We start from the raw sequence: 23,915 nt of genomic DNA, 5'->3' as shown, positions 1-23,915 counted from the left end.
GAATTACCTAAAGGAATTGTCAAATAAAGGAGGAACCAAGTTGTGTCAAACAAATAAATAAATAAAATTTAAAAAATGAACCAAATGACGGGGAAACCAAATCATATCTCAATAATAACTCTGAATGTTAATGGCCTGAATTCATCAATCAAAAGACATAGACTGGCAGATTGGATTAAAAAGAAAGATCCAACAATATGTTGCCTGAAAGAGACTCACCTCATAGAAAAAGATACCCATACACTAAAGGTGAAAGGATGGGGAAAAACATACCATGCACATGGACTCAGCAAAAAAGCTGGGGTATCCATCCTCATTTCAGACAATGTAGACTTCAAGCCAAAGTTAGTCAGAAGGGATAAAGAAGGTCATTTCATACTGCTTAAGGGAAGCATAAATCAGCAAGATATAACAATCATAAACGCCTGTGCCCCAAACACTGGCTCATCCATGTATGTCAAACAAATCCTTCTCAATTTCAGAAACCAAATGGACCATAACACAATAATACTAGGTGATTTTAACACGCTTCTCTCACCACTGGACAAATCTTCCAGACAAAAATTGAACAAAGAAACCATAGATCTCAATAACACAATCAATAATTTAGACTTAACGGACATTTATAGAATATACCATCCAACCAAGAGCGAATACACTTTCTTCTCAGCAGCACATGGATCCTTCTCTAAAATAGACCATATATTATGCCACAAAGCTAATGTTAGCAAATACAAGAAGATAGAGACACTACCTTGTATTCTATCAGATCATAATGGATTGAAGTTAGAAATAAATGAAAGAGTAAAACACAGAAACTATTCCAACATCTGGAGATTAAACAATATGCTATTATATGATGAATGGATAACAGAAGATATTAGGAAGGAAATTAAAAAATTCTTAGAGGTAAATGAGAACAAAGAAACATCATATCAAAATCTCTGGGACACTATGAAAGCAGTACTTAGAGGGAAATTTATTTCATGGAGCACATTTAATAAAAGAAATAAAACTCAACAAATAAACAACCTAACACTACAGCTCAAAGCCCTAGAAAAAGAACAGACCAGCACCAAAAGTAGTAGAAGACAGGAAATAGTTAAACTCAGAGCTGAAATCAACGAAATTGAAACAAAAGAAACAATATAAAAAAATTGACAAAATAAATAGTTGGTTCTTTGAAAAAATAAACAAAATTGATAAACCTTTAGCCACACTAACAAAGAGAAGACGAGAGAAACCCAAATCACTAAAATTCGGAATGAACAAGGAAATATCACAACAGACACGATTGAAATACAAAACATAATTAGAAGCTATTTTGAAAATCTATACTCCAACACAATAGAAAATTTCGAAGACATCAACAGGTTTCTAGAGACATATGAATTGCCTAAACTGAACGAGGAGGACATAAACAATTTAAATAGACCAATTTCAAGTACTGAAATTTAAGAAGTCATCAAAAGCCTACCAACAAAGAAAAGTCCGGGACCAGATGGGTTCTCAGCGGAGTTCTACAAAACCTTTAAAAAGAGCTCATTCCAATACTTCTCAAAGTATTCCATAAAATAGAAGAGGAGGGAACCCTCCCAAACTCATTCTATGAAGCCAATATCACACTGATCCCTAAACCAGACAGAGACTCATCAAGGAAAGAAAATCTCAGACCAATATCCTTAATGAACATCGACGCAAAAATTCTCAACAAAATTTTAGCAAATTGCATACAAAAACATATTAAAAAGATAGTGCACCATGATCAAGTGGGTTTCATCCCAGGGATGCAAGGTTGGTTCAACATCAGGAAATCAATAAACGTAATTCACCATATTAATAGACTTAAAAGTCAAGAATCACATGATTATTTCAATAGATGCAGAAAAAGCATTTGATAAAATACAGCACCCCTTCATGCTCAAAACACTAGAAAAAATAGGGATAGTGGGAACATTCCTTAACATTGTAAAGGCCATTTATGCTAAGCCCATGGCTAATATCATTCTAAATGGTGAAAAACTGAAAGCATTCCCCCTAAAAACTGGAACAAGGCAGGGATGCCCTCTTTCATCATTTCTATTCAACATCGTTCTTGAGACTCTGGCCAGAGCAATTAGACAAACCAAAGAAATTAAAGGGATACAAATTGGAAAAGAAGAACTCAAACTATTCCTGTTCGCTGATGACATGATTATATATTTAGAGGAACCTGGAAATTCCACCAGAAAACTCTTAGAACTCATAAGTGAATTCAGTAAAGTAGCAGGTTACAAGATCAATGCCCATAAATCCAAAGCATTTTTATACATAAGTGATGAATCTTCAGAAAGAGAAATTAGGAAAACTACCCCATTCACAATAGCCTCGAAAAAAATAAAATACTTGGGAATCCATCTCACAAAAGAGGTGAAAGACCTCTACAATGAGAACTATACAACACTAAAGAAAGAAATTAAAGAAAACCTTAGAAGATGGAAAGATCTTCCATGTTCTTGGATAGGAAGAATTAATATTGTCAAAATGGCCATACTACCTAAAGTGCTATACAAATTCAATGCAATTCCAATTAAAATCCCAATGACGTACCTTACAGAAATAGAGCAAGCAATTATGAAATTCATCTGGAAGAATAAGAAACCCAGAATAGCTAAAGCAATCCTTAGCAGGAAGAGTGAAACAGGGGGTATCGCAATACCAGATCTTCTACTATACTACAAAGCAACAATAACAAAAACGACATGGTATTGGTACCAAAATTGACAGGTAGATCAATGGTACAGAATAGAGAACACGGACACAAACCCAAATAAATACAATTTTCTCATTCTAGACAAAGGTGCAAAAAATATGCAATGGAGAAAAGATAACCTCTTCAACAAATGGTGCTGGGAAAACTGGAAATGTATATGCAGCAGAATGAAACTAAACCCCTATCTCTCACCCTGCTCAAAACTCAACTCAAAATGGATCAAGGACCTCAGGATCAGACCAGTGACCCTTCCTCTTATAGAAGAAAAAGTAGGTCCAATTCTTCAACATGTTGGCCCAGGATCAGACTTCCTTAAGAGGACTCCCATAGCACAAGAAATAAAAGTAAGTATCAATAACTGGGATAGATTCAAACTAAAAAGCTTTCTCTCAGCAAAGGAAACTATCAGCAATGCGAAGAGAGAGCCTACAGAGTGGGAGAAAATCTTTGCCAATCATACTTCAGATAGAGCACTAATTTCCAGAATATATAAATAACTCAAAAAACTCTACACGAAGAATACAAATAACCCAATCAACAAATGGTCTAAGGAAATTAACAGACACTTCACAGTAGAAAATCTACAAGCAATCAACAGATATATGAAAAAATGTTCAACATCTCTAATAATAGGAAAAATGCAAATCAAATCCACCCTAAAATTCCATCTCACCCCAATTAGAATTGCAATTATCAAGAAATCAAGCAACAATAGGTGTTGGATAGGATGTGGGCAAAAGGTACACTCATACATTGCTGGTGAGGTTGCAAATTAGTGCAGCCACTCTGGAAAGCAGTATGGAGATTCCTTAGAAAACTTGGAATGGAACCACCATTTGACCCAGCTATCCCACCCTTGGCCTATACTCAAAGGACTTAAAATCAGCATATTACAGAGATGCAGCCACATCAATGTTCACAGCTGCTCAATTCACAATAGCCAGATTGTGGAGCCAACCTAAATGTCCTTCAATTGATGAATGGATAGAGAATATACAATGGAATATTACTCAGCCATGAAGAATGATAAAATTATGGCATTTGCAGGCAAATGGTTGAAATTGGAGAATATCATGCTAAGTGAGATAATCCAATCTTAAAAAAACAAAGGACAAATGATCTCTCTGATAAGTGGATGATGACACATAATGGGGGGTCAGAGGTGGGCAAGAATGGAGGAAGGAGGGACTGTATAGAGGGAAAAGTAGGGTCGTAAGGGTGGGGGAAAGAAAAAAGAGCAGAATGAATCAAACACCATTACCCTATGTAAATGTATGATTACACAAATGGTATTCTTTTACTTCATGTACAACCAGAGAAACAACATGTATCCCATTTGTTTACAATAAAAAAGAGAGAGAGAAGACAAAAATAAATAAATAAATAAATAAATAAATAAATAAATAAATAAATAAATAAATAAATAAATAGAAAGGAAAAAAAAAAGAAAAAAAGAAAGATACCTAAAACTGCTGAACTTGCCAGCACACAAACAGAAACTGGGGCAGTATTAAATTATTCATTCTTCATGTTACTTGCTTTTCCAGGGTTTTTTTTTTGGGGGGGGGGGTATGTGTACCTTAGCATCTAAAGAGCTCCCACTGTGCGTGCAAACACACACACACACACACACACACACAAATACACATGGCTCTCCTACTTTCCACTCCATACCCATTTTCCTTGAGCTGTGACCATGTAAAATAGTATGAATGCAGACTTTATGAAGGTCTTCTTAGAAAAAAGAACTTTAAAGATAAAACTTAAGAAATACCTTTTTTTAAGTGGTGGTAGGGATCAAACCCATATATGTTAGGCATGCACTCTACCACTGGGATTCACACCCAGCTTTATATTATTTTAAATATTCCAAAACAATCACAAAAAAAATTTTTAGATAAATTATTTTCACCTATACTGTAAGAAAAATATGTCCAATTAGAACATGAATGCCTACTGTTATCTCCTCTCTCTTCACCTTTCATCTGTATGATTTCAGCTGCAAGTAGGCTACCCTCAAATTTTCAAAAAATGTTTGTATTGTATTATTTTTTAAATTATATTACTGTTCTTTAGTCTTGCCTCTAAACATACTCTAATTTCATTATTAAATCTGGTTTTTCTGTACCTGATGATACTGATGTTGATACATGGGAGGTTTCAAACATGGAAAGAATAACAAATGGGAAACAAATGAAGTTCTTGTTAATAGTTCTTTATGCCTCCATAACATGTTATAAGAGGCTTATGACAGTATAAATCTTTTCTATTTGATTCTTACCTCAGGAGTCACTATCAATTATTTGGTTAAAAAAATTTAAGACATGCATTTTATTTAGAACCTTTTAGAACACATAGTATTTTAAAATCTAATAAGGCAGAATCACAATTAACTGAAGTTTGTCATTTTTTGTTGTACAAGTCCTCAGATGCTTCCATATTTCAACTATTATCTTGTCCTTCCTTCCTTGCCTTTTTATGCTTCATACATTTCTTGATTAATTTTTTGAATACTATATAAGAATTTTAATAATGAATGAAGATATAAATCTTGTTTATATATGTACAGTACATTTTAAGTAATTTTATTTCACTCTTTATATACTTGAAAATAGTAAAGATTTAAATGTGAAGTCTACATTTTGCTCTGCTTAAACATGATTTCAATTTAACTTAATTATTTTTGTCTATATACTTGCAGGACAGTGGAGATGGTGATTCTCTCAGAATGGTTCACTATTCTACTTTCTGGTCAACTTCAAATATTTTCCAGAGGAGAGAGAATATGTGATATTTTTCTTTCTGTGTCTTGCTTATTTCACTTCACATGATGTCTTTCGGTTTCATTAATTTTCCTGAAAATGACAAAATTCATTCTCCAATGTGTATATGTACCATATTTCTTTATTGAGTCATCTGTTGAGAGGCACCTAGGCTGATTCCATTCCTTAGTTATTGTGAATAATGCTGCAAAACATGAGTATGCAGGTATCATATTTGTATGCCAAATTCATCACTTTCAGATGTGTACCAATGAGTGATCACAGATCATATGGTAGTTCTATTTTTAGGTTGTGAAAAACCTCCATAATGTTTTCCATAGCTGCTGTGCTAATTTATTTTCCCACCAATAATCTAGTTTTTATTTTTATTTTTCACAGTCCTGGGGATCAAACCTAGGCCCTCACACATACTAGGCGATTACTTTGCAACAGAGCTATATTCTTAACATCCAACCAACATTTATAAATGTTCCTTTCCTTGTTTTTAACTTGCTTGCCATTTTAAAAATTCATTCCTTTTCCCTCCTTATTTTGCTCTAGCATAGGGAGAAAATATTTTACCCTTGACATTCTAATTCTGGCTTATTTCACTTATCATGATTTTCTCCAGTTCCAACCACCTACTGGCAAATGCCGTAATTTCATTCTTTTATTTTTAGAAATATTGATCATGTTTAATAACACAATGATTTCATAATTCAACATGAAGCATTTTTGAAAACATACGAACATATATGGAGTTTCTTCTGAACCCAGAACTGAGAACTTCTAATGAAGTAGGGCAAGCCTATAAGAAACCATTTCAGACCTGAGGACTCTAAAATGAAACCTGAGCCTCACTCACCAATAGGGTTACCAGCTCATATTAAAAGAACTCTCTGATGGATCAGTGATGTTTATAAAAGAAATAATAATTTCATTCTTGCTTATGATTGAGTAAAATTCCATTGTGTACATAAATTAGATTTTCTTAATCCATTCATCTGGGCACATGCTGCCCTTTCTTTTCCATTTTGTGGGAAGGGCTACTGCAGATTGAACCCAAGGGAACTTTACCACTGAGCTTTGTCCCCCATCTACAAACACACACATGAACACACACACACACACACACACACACACACAAACTTACATATTTTTATTACACATTTTTAATTATGCATAGCATTTGCATTCACCCAACAAACTCATACATGCATGGAAGTCAGTTCACGATTCCCCCTTTTCCCACGCCCTTTCCCTCTCATTCTCTCTCCCCTCCTCTCCTATTCTCTTTCCTCCACTAAACTTTCTTTCACCCATCTATTTGTTTATATTTGATTGGTTAATTTTACTTATGCATAAAGGTGAAATTCCCTGGGGTGTATTATATATGTATACAACACAATTTTTTAAGAATTCATTCTGCATTGGCTCCCCTTATCTAGCCTCCACTCTTCCTTGACCTCCTTCTACATCACTGATCTTCCCTTTATTTTTAGGATATCTTATACTTACCTCCCCCTATTCTTTATTTTAATCTAACTTTCACATATGAGAGAAAACATTTGACCTTTGGTTTATTTTACTTAACATGATGTTCTCCATTTCCATTCATTTACCAGTAAATACCATAACTTCTTTTTTTATAATGGAGTGGAATTCATATATATAAATATATAGGCATATAGCTATGTGTATATATATCTATACACACACACATATTATACAATTTCGGAATCCATTCTTCTATTGAAGGGAACCTGGGTTGATTCCATAATTTAGCTATTGTAAATTGTGGTGCTGTAAACATTGAGGTGTCTGTATCACTGTAGTATGCCTATTTAAGGTCACTTGGGAAACTACCAAGGAGTGATATAGCTGATTCTGATGGAGGCTTCAGTATGGAGGACTCTCCATTCTGCTTCCAAGAGTGTTGTAGTAATCTGCACTCCCATCAACAATGTACAAGTATACCTTTTCCCCTACTACCTCAAAAGCATTATTATAGTTTATGTTCTTGATCATTGACATTCTGACTGGAAATTAAGAGAAGATCTTAGTGCAGTTTTTAGTTGCATTCCCTGATTGCTAGAGATGTTGAACATTTTCAAAAAACTATTTTTGGGGCTTTTATATTTCTTATTTTTTTCAGATAGGGAAAAATCAGCAGTTATTGCTGATACAATTGGTTGGAAAGGACCAACTTTAGATTCTAGGGCCTTAGGAGTGTACATACAAGGTTTGTCCTGATTCATGATTAAGTTTGGTGCAAGTACACAATAATAGTAGCTTAAACAAAGGCAAGACTATTTCTCATCTACAAATGCAAAGGGTCATCTTAGAGTACAGGATGGCTTCCCCTGCCCCAGTCATCATGAATACATTCCAGCTTAGAGGATAAAAGGGGGAAGAACAGGATATCTCCTCTTAAAGACACACCATTTTTACTTTTATTCTATTATCTAGAACAGTCACTTAACTATATATAAGTAGGAAGAAAAGTATTCTGGTCAGTTTTGTACCTAGGTAAGAGTGAGAATTCTATTACAAAAAGAAAGGACAACTTACAGTCTCTGACACAATCCTAAATTAAACTCATTACAGCCAGGCAGACAACCATTGGCCTTGCCATAGGGAGGGGCGAGTTGCTTAACCCTGAGCAGACTTATTCAAGCCTAAATTGCTTGCAGGAGGGGAATGTAGAAGTAGGGTCTGCGAGCCACACATGCTTGGTGCCCTCTGATTCCTCCCACAGAGAGAGGCCAGAGAGTAGGAGCTACCTTCTTAATTGGTGTCTGGCTTTTCTAAGGGACAGTACAGTGAACTGTCATAAGGTAAGAAGGCAGTACATGACTTGGTGCCACAGTAACAAGGTTTCTGAGCCTCTCACCATCTAGTCTTTCTTTATCTTTACAGTTCATTAGATGAAGAAATCTTCCTGAATAGTCATAAAAGAGCTCTCCTGGAAAAATGTCTTTGGCTGCAAAAAGTGCCAACTTAGGTACCACTGAGTCAATCTGGAAGAGAATCAACAGGTTTGGCTTATGAGAATGATGAAGGAACCTATCAGCATTCCCTACATAGGGAGGACTAGGGTAGGTCTCCATTACCTTCCTATTATAAACATGTTCACTGATGGCTATAATGTAATTTGAGTCCTGTATATTTTGTAAGTGAACTCTGTACTTCAGAAAATCCTAAAATCTCAACAGCATACTCATAGACAAAACTTCATTTTGGTATAAATTCCAAGGTACAAAGTCCCCAGCCTTTTTTCTCCATCCTGAATACCTGGAAGAGGAACTGAAGACCCCCCTGTATCACTGTTTCTGCAGTGGTCACCATGCTGGCACAGGACATTACACTAAAAAACAGGCATGGCATACTTGGTTTCTGATCCCATGTCTCTAAGATACCAACTGTCATCATATTTATCATGGTGGAGACAGAAGCAAGTGCCAAAGAAGAGAGTTTTGACACAAGGTCAAAACTCAAGGAAGGTTATTCAAGTGGGATCAGTGTCTGCTCCAGGTCTGACTACATGACAGGAATATACTGGAAGGCTGCTGGCCCTGCCTCTGGGGGTCATGCACTGACAGGCAAGTTTTCCAGGTTGTGAGCCACATCCAGCTATTCTGTCTAGGCCTCAGTCTCTTCCTCAGACTCTGCGATCCCAACAGGCCTCTTCTCCATAACTTCTGTGAACACTTAACAGCCTCATTCTGAGCTACCTGCACCAACTGTGTTTCTTCCTTTGAAAAATTTATGTTCAGTCATTTTGTCCATTTATTGGTCATATTCTTCTCTTTTCTTTTCTTTCTTTTTTTTTGTGTGTTAAATTTTTTGTGCTCTTTATATAATCTAGCTATTAATCCTCTATTGTCAAATGACTAGCTGGTCAAGACTTTCTCCCATTCTGTAGTCTCTTTCTTTATGATCTTAATCATTTCTTTTGCCATTAAGAAGCTTTTTAGTTTGGTTACATCCCATTTATTTCTTCTTGCTCTTGTTTCTTGCATTTTGGGGTTCTTGCTAAACAAGTTGGTGACAGCACATATATGATGGTGTGTTGAGGCTGTTTTCTTTGATACATTTTTAATTTATTTTTAAAATTTTTTTTTAGTTTTTACAGATGGCATTTTGATTCATTGTACACAAATGGGACACAACTTTTCATTTCCGTAGTTGTACACAATGTATATTCACACAATTCGTGTAATCATACATATACATAGAGTAATAATGTTTGTCTCGACTATATTTCCTTCCCCACCCCCTCATACCCCATTTCCCTTTATACAATCCAAAGTTCCTCCATTCTTGTATTGCACCCCACCACTTTCCCTCATTATGTATCATCATTCACTTATCAAAGAAAACATTTTGCCTTTAGATTTTGGGGACTTGACTTATTTCACTTAGCATGATATTCTCCAACTCCATCCATTTACCAGCAAATGCCATAATTTTATTCTTTTTATGGCTGCATAATATTCCATTGTGTATATGTACATTTTCTTTATTCATTCATCAATTGAAGGGCATCTATGTTGGTTCCATAGTTTAGCTATTGTGAAGTGAGCTGCTATAAGCATTGATATGCCAAGTCACTGGAGTATGCTGATTTTAAGACCTTTGGGTATAGATCAAGGAGTGGGATAGCTGAGTCAAAAGGTTCCATCCAACTTTAAGAATGTGATCATTTTATTGCAATGAAACAGAGTTCCCTAAATATCCAGTGTACTTCCTCTGGAACCTCCCTAAAACTATTATTGCTAACATTTTAAGAAAAGCAGTTTACATGTTGCACATAATCTTCAAACCTGAGATCTAGGTCTAAAAACACCAAGTGAAAAATGGGATGCTGACAGTTCATTAAGGGATGACTCCCCTCCAGAATGGAGAATTCAGTTTGATTCTACATGTGGAACCTGTCTAAATTCCATTTAAAAAGAATTAGTTGTAGATGGACACAATACCTGGATTTTATTTATTTATGCAGTGCTGAGGACTGAATCCAGTGTTCCACACATGTGAGGCAAGCACGCTACTACTGAGACACAACCCCAGCCCCTATAGGAAATTCTTCACTCCTTTTCTTTCTAGATGCATTCCCAAATCAGATACTTGACCCAATTGAGCAGTGCACCTAATAACTCCTAGGAAGATAATGGACTTTGTGGTACAGCAGGGGTCAATTCTGTAATAGGACTTTGTTCCTCTGGAACCTCCCTGCCACAATACTTTCTGTGCTGCTCTAATAAGCTGTTTCCAATAATACACATATTCTCCCATGTGGTGCACTGGCCCTAAGCTGCACATGGGAAGAATTTGATCAGGGTTCTGCAATGAAAAACAATTCCTATAAACCCTTGTGAGAATTATATATGAAAATTTATCTGGAATTCCTTAAACCACTATTCCCCTTCTTCTGTGAGAAACAGTTTGCAAATTGCACATAGGGTAAATATCTGAGAAATGGGCCTAAAAACCCAAGGGAAAAGTGAGATCCTTGGAGTTCATCAAGTCATGGCACTCAATGACAAAACTGAGGATTCAGTTTGATCATGCATGTGGAATCTGTCTGCAGAAACTGTTTCACTGCTGCTTTTTCTGCATGTTTTCCAAATGCAAATATTTGTCCTTTTTGAGAACTGTACCTATTAAACCCTTAGGTAGAAAGTGAACCTGGTGTTGCAGCAGGAGTCAATTCTGAGAAGCCTCTTGTGAATGAAGTTTGAATCTGCCACAGAAAGCACCCCGCCCCTTGTGTTTCTCTGCTGCTTCAGTAAGCTGTTTCCAATAATCACATATTTCACCTTGTTGTGAACCAGCCCTTAGCGTCCCATATTAATAAATATAACCCTGGTGCCACCACGAAAGGCAATTCCCTAAAGTAACATTGAGAACTATGTATAAAACATCCCCTGGAAGATTGCTGCAACTACATCTTTCCATTTCCTATGAAAAGAAGTTTGCAAATAGAACATCAGTTTGAAATATGAGAACTTGGCCTAAGAAGCCCAAGTGAAAAATGGGATCCATTTTTAATAGTTCATCAAAGGAGAACTCCAAAGCAGAACTGAGAATTCAGTTTGATCCTGTGTGTGGATATTCTGTGGCTGTACCATCTCATTCCTGCTTTTCCTGTTTTCCACTATGAGATATTTATCCCTCTTGAGAAATGTACCTAATAAGGAGCTAGGAAGAAAGTGAACCTGAAGTTTCAACAGGAGTCAATTCCATAATATCCTCTTATGAATTAAGTTTGAATCTGCCACAGGAACTTCCCTGCCACTTGCCTTTAACTGGTGCTCCTATCAACCATTTCCAATAGGCACATATTCGACCTTGTTATGCACTGACCCATAGAAAGAATGTGATCCAGTTGCTGCAATGAAGGATTATTCCCTAAAATTCCATTGAAAATTACAGTTGAACCTTCCTTGGAACCTCTCTACAACTATTGTTTCCTGTCTCCTACAGAAAGAAGTTTACAAATTGCTCATAGTCTTTAAAGGCAATAACTGGAACAAAAAGTCTGAATAAAAGATATGATACACATGGTTCATCAAGGGATGACACCCTATGACACAACTGAGAAATCAGTTTTGTTCTGTTTCTTGAACCTGTTTTCAAGGACCCTTCCACTCCTGCTCTTTCCATTTTCCAAATAAAGATATTTGCCATCGTTGGGCACTGCACCTAATAAGTGTCTAAGAAGAAAGTGACCTGGTGTTTCTGGGCATGGTAGCACATGCCTGTAATCCCAGTGACTTGGGGGGCTGAGACAGGTGTATCACAAATTCAAAGACATCCACAGCTACTTAGTGAGGCCCTAAGGAACTTAGTAAGACCCTGCCTCAAAAATAAAGATGGGCTTGGAACGTGACTCAGTGGTTAAGTGCCTCTGAGTTCAATCTCTAGTATCACTGTTCACCCCAAAAGAAAGTGACCTTGTTTTGTAGCAGAAGTCAATTCTGTAAAAGTTCTATTTGAGGTAAGTTGGAATCTGCCACAGGAACCTCCTTACCACATGCTTTCATCCGAGACCCAGTAATTTGTTTCCAATAAGCACATATTTGGCCTTGTTGTGTACTGGACTAAAAATGCCCAGAGGAGGAATGTGACCATAATGCAGCAATGAAAGACAGTTCCATAGTTCCCTGTTGCAAATTATGGATAAAAATTCCTCTGTAGCATCCCTAAAATGACTCTTTTCCATCTCCTTGAAAAGCATTAAATAAAAAAAGTGCACAGGCTTCAAATCTTAGGACTGGGTGTAAAAACCCCAAGTGAAAAATGGGATCCTGATATTTCATCAAGGCACAATTCCCAATGCCAGAATGGAGTTTTCAGTTTGATCCTAAATGTGGAATCTATCTGCAGGAACCATTTCACTCCTGCTCTTTCTAGTTGTTTTCCAAATGCAGATATTTGGCAATGTTGGCCACTGTACATAATAAGCCCCAAGGAAGAAAATGAACCTGGTGTTGCCTCAGAAATCAGTTGTGTAAGAGCCCTCTGTGAATTAACTTTGAATTGCCAAAGGAACCTCTCTGCCTCTCGCATTTCTCTGCTACTGCCATAAGCTGTTAACAAGAAGCACATATTGGGCCTTGGAGTACAATGTCCTTAAGTTGCCCATATGAAGAATATGAGACAGATGCTGTCATGAAAGGCAGTTCTCTAAAGTTTGAGATTTATGTGTGAAACTTCATAAACTACAGCTTCCCATCTCTAAGAAAAGAAATTTACAATTTGCACATAGGCTTCAAATCTGAGAATTGGGCTGAAAAAGCAAGGGAAAGTGGGATCCTTATATTTCATCAAGGAGTAATTCCCAAAGCCATAACTGCACATTCAGTTTAATCCTGCCTGTGAATATTCTTTGTACCATTTCACTCCTGCTCTTTCTACCATTTGAACAATTTTAGATATGGGGCCTGTTGAGCACTGTAATTAATCAAGCCCCTTGAAGAAAGTGAGCTTGGTATTTGAAATGGAGTTAATTTTGTAAAAGCCTATTGTGAATCAAGTTTGAATCTACCTCTGAAACCTCACTGTGACTTTCATTTTTCTGTTGTTTCAATAAACATTTTCCTACAGGACATATTCAGTCTTGAACTACATTGTTCCTAAGGCACCCATAAGAATATGATTCCTGGGCTACAAAGAGAACAATTCCCTAAAACCCCAATAGTATTTATGTATAAAACTTCCTCTTGATCTTTCCTCTAACTACCATTTCCTATGTCCTTTAAAAAGTAGTTTTCAAATAGCACATAGGCTTCAAATCTGAGAACTGGGCCTGAAGATGCAAGTAAAAGATGTGATCCAGAGAGTTTATTGAGGGATGACTCACAAAGTCAGAATTGAAAATTCATTTCAATCCTCTATGTGAATACTCTGTGGCTGTACCAGTTCACACCTGCTCTGTTTTCTAATGGTGAGCACTGTTGAGTACTGTACACAAAAAGCTCCTACATACAAAGTGAACCAGGTGTTGCAGTAGGAGTCATTTCTGCAAGAGCCCTCTGTGAATTAAGTTTAAATCTGAAACTTGAAACTCTGCCACTTTCACATCTTTATCCAGTAAGCCTTTTCCAAAAAACACATATGCAGCCTTGTTGTATACTGGCACTAAGGTGCCCATAGATATAATGGGACCCTGGTTCTGCAAGAAAAGATGAATCCCTCAGGCCCCATAGCAAATTATTTATAAAACTTCCTCTGGAACCTCCATACAACTACATTTCCTGTCTCTATGAAAAGCAGTTTACAAATAGATGTGCCCAATCTACAAATAGATTTGAAGACCATGTGGTCTTCAATTATGATAACTGTGTCTAAGAAGTTCAATTAAAAAATGAACTCCTGATAATCAAACAAAAGACAACTCCAGATGCCAGAATTGAGAGTACAGATTGATCCTTCATGTGAAAAATCTGTAGCTATACCATTTCACTCTTGGTCTTTCTAGCTATTTTCCTATTTCATATGTTGGGCCCTCTTGTGTACTGTAACTAATAAACCCCTAGGAAGAACATAAACCTGGTGCTACAGCAGGAGTCAATTCTGCTAGTGCCCTTTGTGTATTAAGTTTGAATTTTCCACTGGAAACTACCTGCCACTTGCATTTCTCTGCTGCTCCCATAAGCCATCTCTAATAAGCATGCATTCACAAAGGTGCATTGGGTCTCAGATGTCCATAGGAAAACTGTGACCCTGGTGCTGCAATGAAGGACAGTTTCTAAAGATCCATGGTGAAATGGGTATAAAACTTCCTTCAGTACCTCCCAACAACTATTACTACCTGTCTCCTGTGAAAATCAGTTTAGTAACTATACAGGTATCAAATCTGGGAACTGTGTCAAAAAATACCCAATGAAAAGTGGGATCCTGATAGTTCATCAAAGGACCACTCCCATTGCCAGAATTTAGATTTCAGTTGATCATAAGTGTGGAATATATCTGCAGGAAGCATTCACCACTGATGGTCTTTCTAGGTGTATTCCTAATGCATATAATCAGTCATGTTGAGTTTGTACCTAATAAGTCTCTAGGATAAAGGCAACCTGGTGTTTCAGCAGTAGTCATTTCTATAAAAGCCCTTGGTGAGTTAAGTTTGAATCTGCCTGTCACTTGCATTTGTCTGTGTCTCCAATAAGCTATCTCTAATAAGCACATATTCAGCCTTATTGTGCTTTGTGCACTGGTCCTAAGGTGCACATACAAAGAATATGAACATGATTCTGAAATGATAATCTATTCACTAAATTCCCATTGTGAATTATGTAGAAACTTTCATCTGGAACCTCCCTACCACTTCCAGTATCCTATGAAAAACAGTTTACAAATTGTGTGCAGGCTTCAAATCTAAGGACTCAGCAATTCAAAAAAGTTCAATTCAAGAATGGAGTCCTCATATTTCATCAAGGGGTGACTCTCAATGCCAGAATTGAGAATTCAGTTTGATCCTGCATGTGAAAATTCCGTGACTGTACCATTTCTTCCTTTTCTTTCTAGCTTCCCAAATGCAGATATTCTTCCAGGATGATCAGGTACCTAAAAATCCCCTAGGAAGAAACCAAACATTGTGTTGCAGCACAAGTCAATTCTGAAAAGCCTTTTGTGAATTAAGTTTTAATATGCCATACCACTTTCAATTATTTGCTTACTCTGTAAATTTTTGCAAATAGCCCATATTCAACCTTGTTTGGCACTGCCCAGGTTCCCATAGAAGGAATTTTACCATGGTGATGCAAGGAAATAGAATTAGCTAATGTCTCCCTAAGAATTACAGAATCTCCCTAAAACTATTATTTTCCATGTCCTATTAAAAGCAGTTTATGTAGCGAGCATAGGCTTCAAATCTGAGAACTGGATCTAAAAAGCCCAACTGAAAAATTGAATCCTAAAAGTTCATTAAAAACTACTCATGAGGGTGTTTCAAGATGGCAGACTAGAGGGTGGCTGCATTTCATGTTGCTCCAGGACTCAGGATTCAAGAAGAGGAGATATTGAGAGACTTGGGACAAACTCAAAGCTGCCAGGTGAGTCTCCCCATTGGGGAGGCGTCCCGGATGGGGCGGTAGTCCTGGGATGCAGGGAACTTTGTGAAGTAGAGCTGCCCAACGAGACACCCCTCCCCCACTGGAGCACTGAACATGGACAACTGGGAGCATTATAGAGGAGGCTGCTCAGCATGACGCTGGGACTCGGAGCAACCCACCGGGGCTCTGAGCGGCTGCCTAGAGGAGGAGCTGCATGGCGAGCTGTTTGGACTCAGAGTGACCACTCCTGAACACCCAGGGGCGGCTGCCCGGAGGAGAAGGAGGAGCGCCACACATCGCTTGGACTCGGAGTGACTGCACCAGGGCTATGGGTGGTTGTCAGGAGGAGGAGGTGCACAGTGAGTTGCTTGGACTCCTAGGAGGGCTCACATAGCCAGGTGATTAGGTGCACAGCAGGGTCCCAGGACCTAGGAGGCTTCTTGGTGGAAGAGCCACACAGAGACAAGCTGAGGGGTGAAGCAAAGGTTCCAGGACTGAGGGCAGATTCTGTGAGGAGAAGCAGCCTAAGGAGACTCATCTGCAAAGGGCGAGGCTCCCAGGCCCAGGAGGTAGGTCCAGGCTCCTGGGAATGTTGCAGAGGAAGTCAATCCAGCCCAGGCAGAAGGTGTGGATTGAGGGGAACCTCTAGGAGAGGAAACTGACCAACAAGAACTCCCCACCGGGTGAGTCTTCCCTGCCGGGTGAGGTTTTCCCACAAAGACAGTAAAACCAGAGACACAGGCCCAAACAGGCCTTGCCTCAGCCCGCAACCTAGTTCCCCTTTGAATGACCATTGGTCAACAAGTGGAGGCACCTCTGCCCACTAGCAGGGAATATACCCCACCTGAAGGCCACCACTCCTAGAGAGGCAGCTTCCTTGTGGAGCACCGCATTATCAACTTCCTACAAGACTTCAGGCTACTGAAGACTAAGAGGGGATATACTAGAAATCTTCAGGGATATTATAAGTCAATAGAGAAAATCTACAATACCTCAGTGGTACGCTGATACCGAAACAATATGAGAAAACAAGGGAAGAAAATTCCACAAACAAATCTAGATGTTACATCAATAAAATCCAATGACAGCATGGCAGAAGAAATGACAGAAAAGGAGTTCAGAATGTACATAATTAAAACAACCAGGGAAGCAAATGAGGAGATGAAAGAGCAAATGCAGGCATTGAATGAGGAGATGAAAGAGCAAATGAAGGCATTGAATGACTGCACCAATAGACAGTTAAAAGAGAAAATGTGGAAAGCAAAAGATCATTTCAATAAAGAGTTTGAGATATTGCAAAAAAACCAAACAGAAAACCTTGAAATGAAGGAAACAATAAATCAAATTAAGAACTCCATAGGAAGCATAACCAATAGAATAGAACACCTAGAAGACAGAACCTCAGACATTGAAGACAAAATATTTAACTGTGAAAACAAAGTTGACCAAACAGAGAAGATGGTAAGAAATCATGAACAGAATCTACAAGAACTATGGGATATCATAAAAAGGCCAAATTTAAGAATTATTGGGATTGAGGAAGGCTTAGAGAAACAAACCGAAGGAATGAACAATCTATTCAATGAAATAATAACAGAAAATTTCCCAAATCTGAAGAATGAAATGGAAAATCAAGATCAAGAGGCTTATAGGACTCCAAATATGTAAAATTACAACAGACCCACAACTTACAAAACTAACTAACATACAAAATAAAGACAGAATTTTAAAGGCTGTGAGAGAAAGAAACCAAATTACATTCAGGGGGAAACCAATAAGAATATCAGCAGATTTTTCAATCCAGACCCTAAAACTAGAAGGGCCTGGAACTACATTTACCAAGCCCTGAAAGAAAACGGATGCCAACCAAGAATCTTATACCCAGCAAAACTTACTTTCAGATTTGACAACAACATAAGATCCTTCCATGATAAACAAAGATAAAGGAATTTACAAAAAGAAAGCCATCATTACAGAATATTCTCAGCAAAATATTCTATGATGAAGAGATGAAAAACAATGATGCAAATCAGCAATAAGAGGAACTAGCCTAAAGGAATAGCCAAATAAAGGAGAAACCAAATCATGTCAAACAAAAAAACTGAGTCAAATGACTGGGAATACAAATCATATCACAATAATAACCCTGAATGTTAATGGCCTGAACTCATCAATCAAAAGACATAGACTGGCAGATTGGTTAAAAAGAAAGATCCAATAATATGTTGCCTGCACAAGACCCACCTCATAGAAAGACATTCCTATGGACTAATGGTGAAAGGATGGGGAAAAACATACCATGCACATAGACTCAGCAAAAAAGCTGGGGTATCCATCCGCATTTCAGATAATGTGGACTTCAAGCCAAAATTAGTCAGAAGGGATAAAGAAGGACATTACATACTGCTTAAGGGAAGCAAAATCAGCAAGATATAACAATCATAAACATCTATGCCCCAAACATTGGCTCATCCATGTATGTCAAACAAATCCTTCTCAATTTCAGAAACCAAATAGACCATAACACAATAATACTATGTGATTTTAACACACCTCTCTCACCACTGGACAGATCTTCCAAACAAATATTGAACAAAGAAACCACAGATCTCAATAACACAATCAATAATTTAGACTTAACAGACAAATATAGAATAGACCAGCCAACAAAGAATGACTACACTTTCTTCTCAGCAGCACATGGATCCTTCTCTAAAATAGACCATATTTTATGCTACAAAGCCACTATTAGCAAATACAAGAAGATAGAGTACTACCTTGTATTCTATAAGATCATAATGGATTGAAGTTACAAATAAATGAAAGAGAAAAAAACAGAAACTACTCCAACACCTGGAGATTAAACAATATGCTACTATATGATGAATGGATAACAGAAGATATTAGGAAGGAAATTAAAAAATCCTTAGAGGTAAATGAAAACAAAGAAACATCATGTCAAAATCTCTGGGACACTATGAAAGCAGTACTTAGAGGAAAATTTATTTCATGGAGCGCATTCCATAAAAGAAGTAAAACTCAATAAATAAATGACATAACACTACAGATCAAAGCCCTAGAAAAAGAAGAACAGACAAACACCAAAAGTACTAGAAGGCAGGAAATAGTTAAAATCAGAGCTGAAATCAACGAAATTCAAACAAAATAAACAATACAAAAAATTGACAAAATAAACAGTTGGTTCTTTGAAAAACTAAACAATATTGATAAACCTTTAGCCACACTAACAAAAAGAAGATGAGAGAAAACCCAAATTACTAAAATTCAGAATGAACAAGGAAATATCAAAACAGACACAAGTGAATATCAAAACATAATTAGAAGCTATTTTGAAAATCTATACTCCAACAAAATAGAAAATTTCATAGACATCAACAGGTTTCTAGAGACATATGAATTGTCTAAACTGAACGAGGAGGACATACACAATTTAAGTAGACCAATTTCAAGTAATGAAATAGAAGAAGTCATCAAAAGCCTATGAACAAAGAAAAGTCCGGGACCAGATGGGTTCTCTGCCGAGTTCTACACAACTTGTAAAGAAGAGGTCATTCCAATACTCCTCAAAGTATTCCATGAAATAGAAGAGGAGGGAACCCTCCCAAACTCATTCTATGATGCCAGTATTACCTGATATCTAAACCAGACAGAGACTCATCAAAGGAAGAAAATTTCAGACCAATATCCTTAATGAAAATCGATGCAAAAATTCTCAACAAAATTTTAGCAACTTGCATACAAAAACATATTAAAAAGATAGTGCACCACAATCAAGTGGGTTTCATCCCAGGGATGCAAGGTTGGTTCAACATCAGGAAATCAATAAATGTAATTCACCATATCAATAGACTTAAAGTCAAGAATCACATGATTACTTCAGTAGATGCAGAAGCATTTGATAAAATAACGCACCCCTTCGTGCTCAAAAAACTAGAAAAAATAGGGATAGTGGGAACATTCCTTAACATTATAAAGGCCATCTATGCTAAGCCCATGGCTAATATCATTCTAAATGGTGAAAAACTGAAACCATTCTCCCTAAAAAGTGGAACAAGGCAGGGATGTCCTCTTTCACCACTTCTATTCAATATTGTCCTTGAAATTCTAGCCAGAGCAATTAGACAAACCAAAGAAATTAAAGGGATACAAATTGGAAAAGAAGAATTCAAACTATACCTATTTGCTGATGATATGATTATCTACTTAGAGGAACCAGGAAATTCCACCAGAAAACATTTAGAACTCAGAAGTGAAATCAGTAAAGTAGCAGGATATAAGGTCAATGCACATAAATCTAATGTATTTTTATACATAAGTGATGAATCTTTGGAAAGAATAATTAGGAAAACTACCCCATTCACAATAGCTTTGAAAAAAACAAAATACTTGGGAATCGATCTCACAAAAGAGGTGAAAGACCTCTACAATGAGAACTACAGAACACTAAAGAAAGAAATTAAAGAAAACCTTAGAAGATGGAAAGGTCTCCCACGTTCTTGGATAGGCAGAATTAATATTGTCAAAATGGCCATACTACCTAAAGTGCTATACAGAGTCAATGCAATTCCAATTAAACTCCCAATGATGTACCTTACAGAAAAAGAGCAAGCAATCATGAAATTCATCTGGAAGAATAAGAAACCCAGAATAGCTAAAGCAATCCTCAATAGAAAGAGCGAAGCAGGGGGTATCGCAATACCAGATCTTCAACTGTACTACAAAGCAATAGTAACAAAAACGGCATGGTATTGGTACCAAAATAGAAAGGTAGATCAATGGTACAGAATAGAGGACACGGACACAAACCCAAATAAATACAATTTTCTCATACTAGACAAAGGGGCCAAAAATATGCAATGGAGAAAAGATAGCCTCTTCAACAAATGGTGCTGGGAGAATTGGAAATCCATATGCAACAGAATGAAACTAAACCCATATCTCTCACCATGCACAAATCTAAACTCAAAATGGATTAAGGACCTCAGAATCACACTGGAGACCCTGCATATTACAGGAGAATAAGTAGGTTCAGATTTGCAATATGTTTGCTTAGGACCAGACTTCCTTAAGAGGACTCCCATAGCCCAAGAAATAAAAGCAAAAATCAACAACTGGAATAGATTCAAACTAAAAAGCTTTCTCTCAGCAAAGGAAACTATCAGCAATGTGAATAAAGAGCCTACAGAGTGGGAAAAAATATTTGCCAATCATACTTCAGATAGAGCACTAATCTCCAGAATCTATAAAGAACTCAAAAAACTCTACACCAAGAATGCAAATAACCCAATCGACAAATGGGCTAAGGAAATGAACAGACACTTCAAAGAAGAAGATGTACAAGCAATCAATAGATATATGAAAAATGTTCAACATCTCTAGTAGTAAGAGAAATGCAAATCAAAACTATCCTAAGATTCCATCTCACCCCAATTAGAATGGCAATTATCAAGAATACAAGCAACTACAGGTGTTGGCGAGGATGTAGGGAGAAAGGTACACACATACATTGGAGGTGGGACTGCAAATTAGTGTAGCCACTCCGGAAAGCAGTGTGGAGATTCCTTAGAAAACATGGAATGGACCCACCATTTGACCCAGATATCCCACTCCTTGGCCTATACCCAAAGGGCTTAAAATCAGCATACTACAGAGATACAGCACATTAATGTTCATAGCTGCTCAATTCACCATAGCCAGATTGTGGTACCAACCTAGATGCCCTTCAATTAATGAATGGATAAAGAAACTGTGATATATATATATATATATATATATATATATATATATATATATATATATATATACACATACATACACACACACACACAATGGAATATTACTCAGCCATAAATAAGAATAAAATTATGGCATTTGCAGGCAAATGGATGAAATTGGAGAATATCATGCTAAGTGAGATAAGCCAATCTCAGAAAACCAAAGGATGAATGAACTCACTGATAAGTGGATGATGACACATACTGGGGGGAGGGAGGGTTTATGGTTAGGGTTAGAGTTAGGGTTAGGGAGGGAGGTAAGAATGGAGGAAGGAAGGACTGTATAGAGGGAAAAGAAGGGTGGGAGGGGTGGGGGGAAGGGAAAACTTACAGAATGAATCAAATGACATTACCCTATGTAAATATATGTTTACACAAATGGTATGCCTTTACTCCATGTACAGAGAAACAACATGTATCCCATTTGTTTACAATAAAAAAAAACTACTCATGAGCCAGGCACCATGGATTACACCTTTAATCCCAGTGACTTGGGAAGCTGTGGCAGGAGGATAGAGAGTTCAACCCAGCCTCATTAATGGTGAGGTGTTAAGCAACTCAGTGAGACCCTGTTTCTAAATAAATATCAAATAGGGCTGGGGATGTGGCTCAGTGTTTGAGTACCCCTGAGTTCAATCTCTGGTACCAAAAAAACAAATAAACTAACAAAAAGCAAAACAAAACAATCAAAAACTACTCATGACATTTGCTGGTAAATGAACGGATCTGGATACTCCAATGCTAAGTGAAATAAACCAATCTCAAAAAAACAAAACTTGAATGTTCTCTCTGATATGTGATGCTAACGCACAACAAGGAAGGTGGGAAAGAGAAGAATAGAAGTTCAGTGGATTAGGCCAAGAAGAATGAGGGAAGGGAGGAGAAAAGGAATAGGAAAGACAGTGAATTAAATCTGTGATGTAACTTTCCTGTGTACTTATATGAATATATAACAGTGAATCACCACATCATGTTCAATCACAAGAGGGATCCTAATTAGAATAATATACTCGAATTTGCAATCCAAGATGGCGGACTGGAGGGTGATTGCATCTCCTGTCACTCCAGAACCCAGGATACAATAAGGGGAGGCATTGAGAGACTTGGACTAACATAGAGCCACAGGGTGAATATCCCCCACTGGGTGAAGCTCAGCCCGGGCGGCAGGCCCAGACAGGGGCGGCTTCTCAGAGCAGGGAAGGGCAGCTAGAGGCTTCCCCAGGCAGCCCTCCTCCCACCAGCGCAGGCTTCTTTCATGAGCAGCTCCTCGGAGCAGGCCACCCAGTGAGAGCCTTTCTGCAAGGGCCAGCTCCAAGTCCCAGAGCCAGCGGCGAGCTCTGGCCCACAGGCAGCCTCTGGGATCAGGGCAGGGCAGCCAGAGACTACTCCAAGCAGCCCTGCTCCCTCCGGCGGCAGGCTCCTTCCAAGGCCAGCTTCTCAGAGCAGACAGCCCAGTGAGAGCCTTTCCGCACAGAGCCAGCTCCAAGCCCTGGAACCAGTAGTGGGCTAGGGGCAGCTTTCTTTGGAAACAGTGCATTATCAAGTTCCTCCAAGACTTCAGGCTACTGAAGGCTGGGAGGTGATATACTGGAAATCTACAGGGACACTATAAGCCAATAGAGGAAATCTGCAATCTCAGAGTCCCAATGATATCTGAAAAATATGAGAAAACAAGGGAAGAAAATGTCCAAAACAAATCTAGATACTATATCAATAAAACCCAATGACAGCACAGCAGAAGAAATGTCAGAAAGGGAGTTCAGAATGTACATAATTAAAAAAATCAGGGAAGCAAATGAGGAGATGAAAGAGCAAATACAGGCATTAAATGATCGCACCAATCAACAGTTAAAAGAGCAAATACAGGAAGCAAGAGATCCTTTCAATAAAGAGTTAGAGATACTGAAAAAAAAAAGCAAACAGAAATCCTTGAAATGAAGGAAACAATGAACCAAGTTAAAAACTCCACAGAAAGCATAACCAATAGGATAGAACACCTGGAAGACAGAACCTCAGACATTGAGGACAAAATATTTAACCTTGAAAA

At 37.7% G+C, this 23,915-nt stretch overlaps 1 protein-coding gene, 1 long non-coding RNA gene and 1 pseudogene across 3 annotated transcripts in view; 1 reads left to right on the top strand and 2 right to left on the bottom strand.

Annotated features, from left to right (window-relative positions):
• The window catches only part of LOC306661376 (voltage-dependent L-type calcium channel subunit alpha-1C-like), a 448,729-nt gene that overhangs the window by 303,326 nt on the left and 121,488 nt on the right, over positions 1 to 23,915 (top strand). The gene's annotated exons all lie outside the window — the stretch shown is intronic.
• The window catches only part of LOC306661381, a 448,014-nt gene that overhangs the window by 356,163 nt on the left and 67,936 nt on the right, over positions 1 to 23,915 (bottom strand). The gene's annotated exons all lie outside the window — the stretch shown is intronic.
• On the bottom strand, positions 8,302 to 9,294 carry LOC306662199 (histone-lysine N-methyltransferase SETMAR-like; annotated as a pseudogene). The gene is made up of 2 exons: positions 9,249 to 9,294; positions 8,302 to 9,095 (listed from the first exon to the last, which is right to left on the bottom strand). The product of its transcript is annotated as a histone-lysine N-methyltransferase SETMAR-like (transcript).

This window comes from Sciurus vulgaris, assembly GCF_902686455.1.
Source record: "Sciurus vulgaris genome assembly, chromosome: 5".
In the NCBI taxonomy this organism is placed as follows: domain Eukaryota; kingdom Metazoa; phylum Chordata; class Mammalia; order Rodentia; family Sciuridae; genus Sciurus; species Sciurus vulgaris.
Note: the sequence above shows the minus strand (reverse complement) of the source record. Positions and strands in the feature narration are given on the sequence as shown.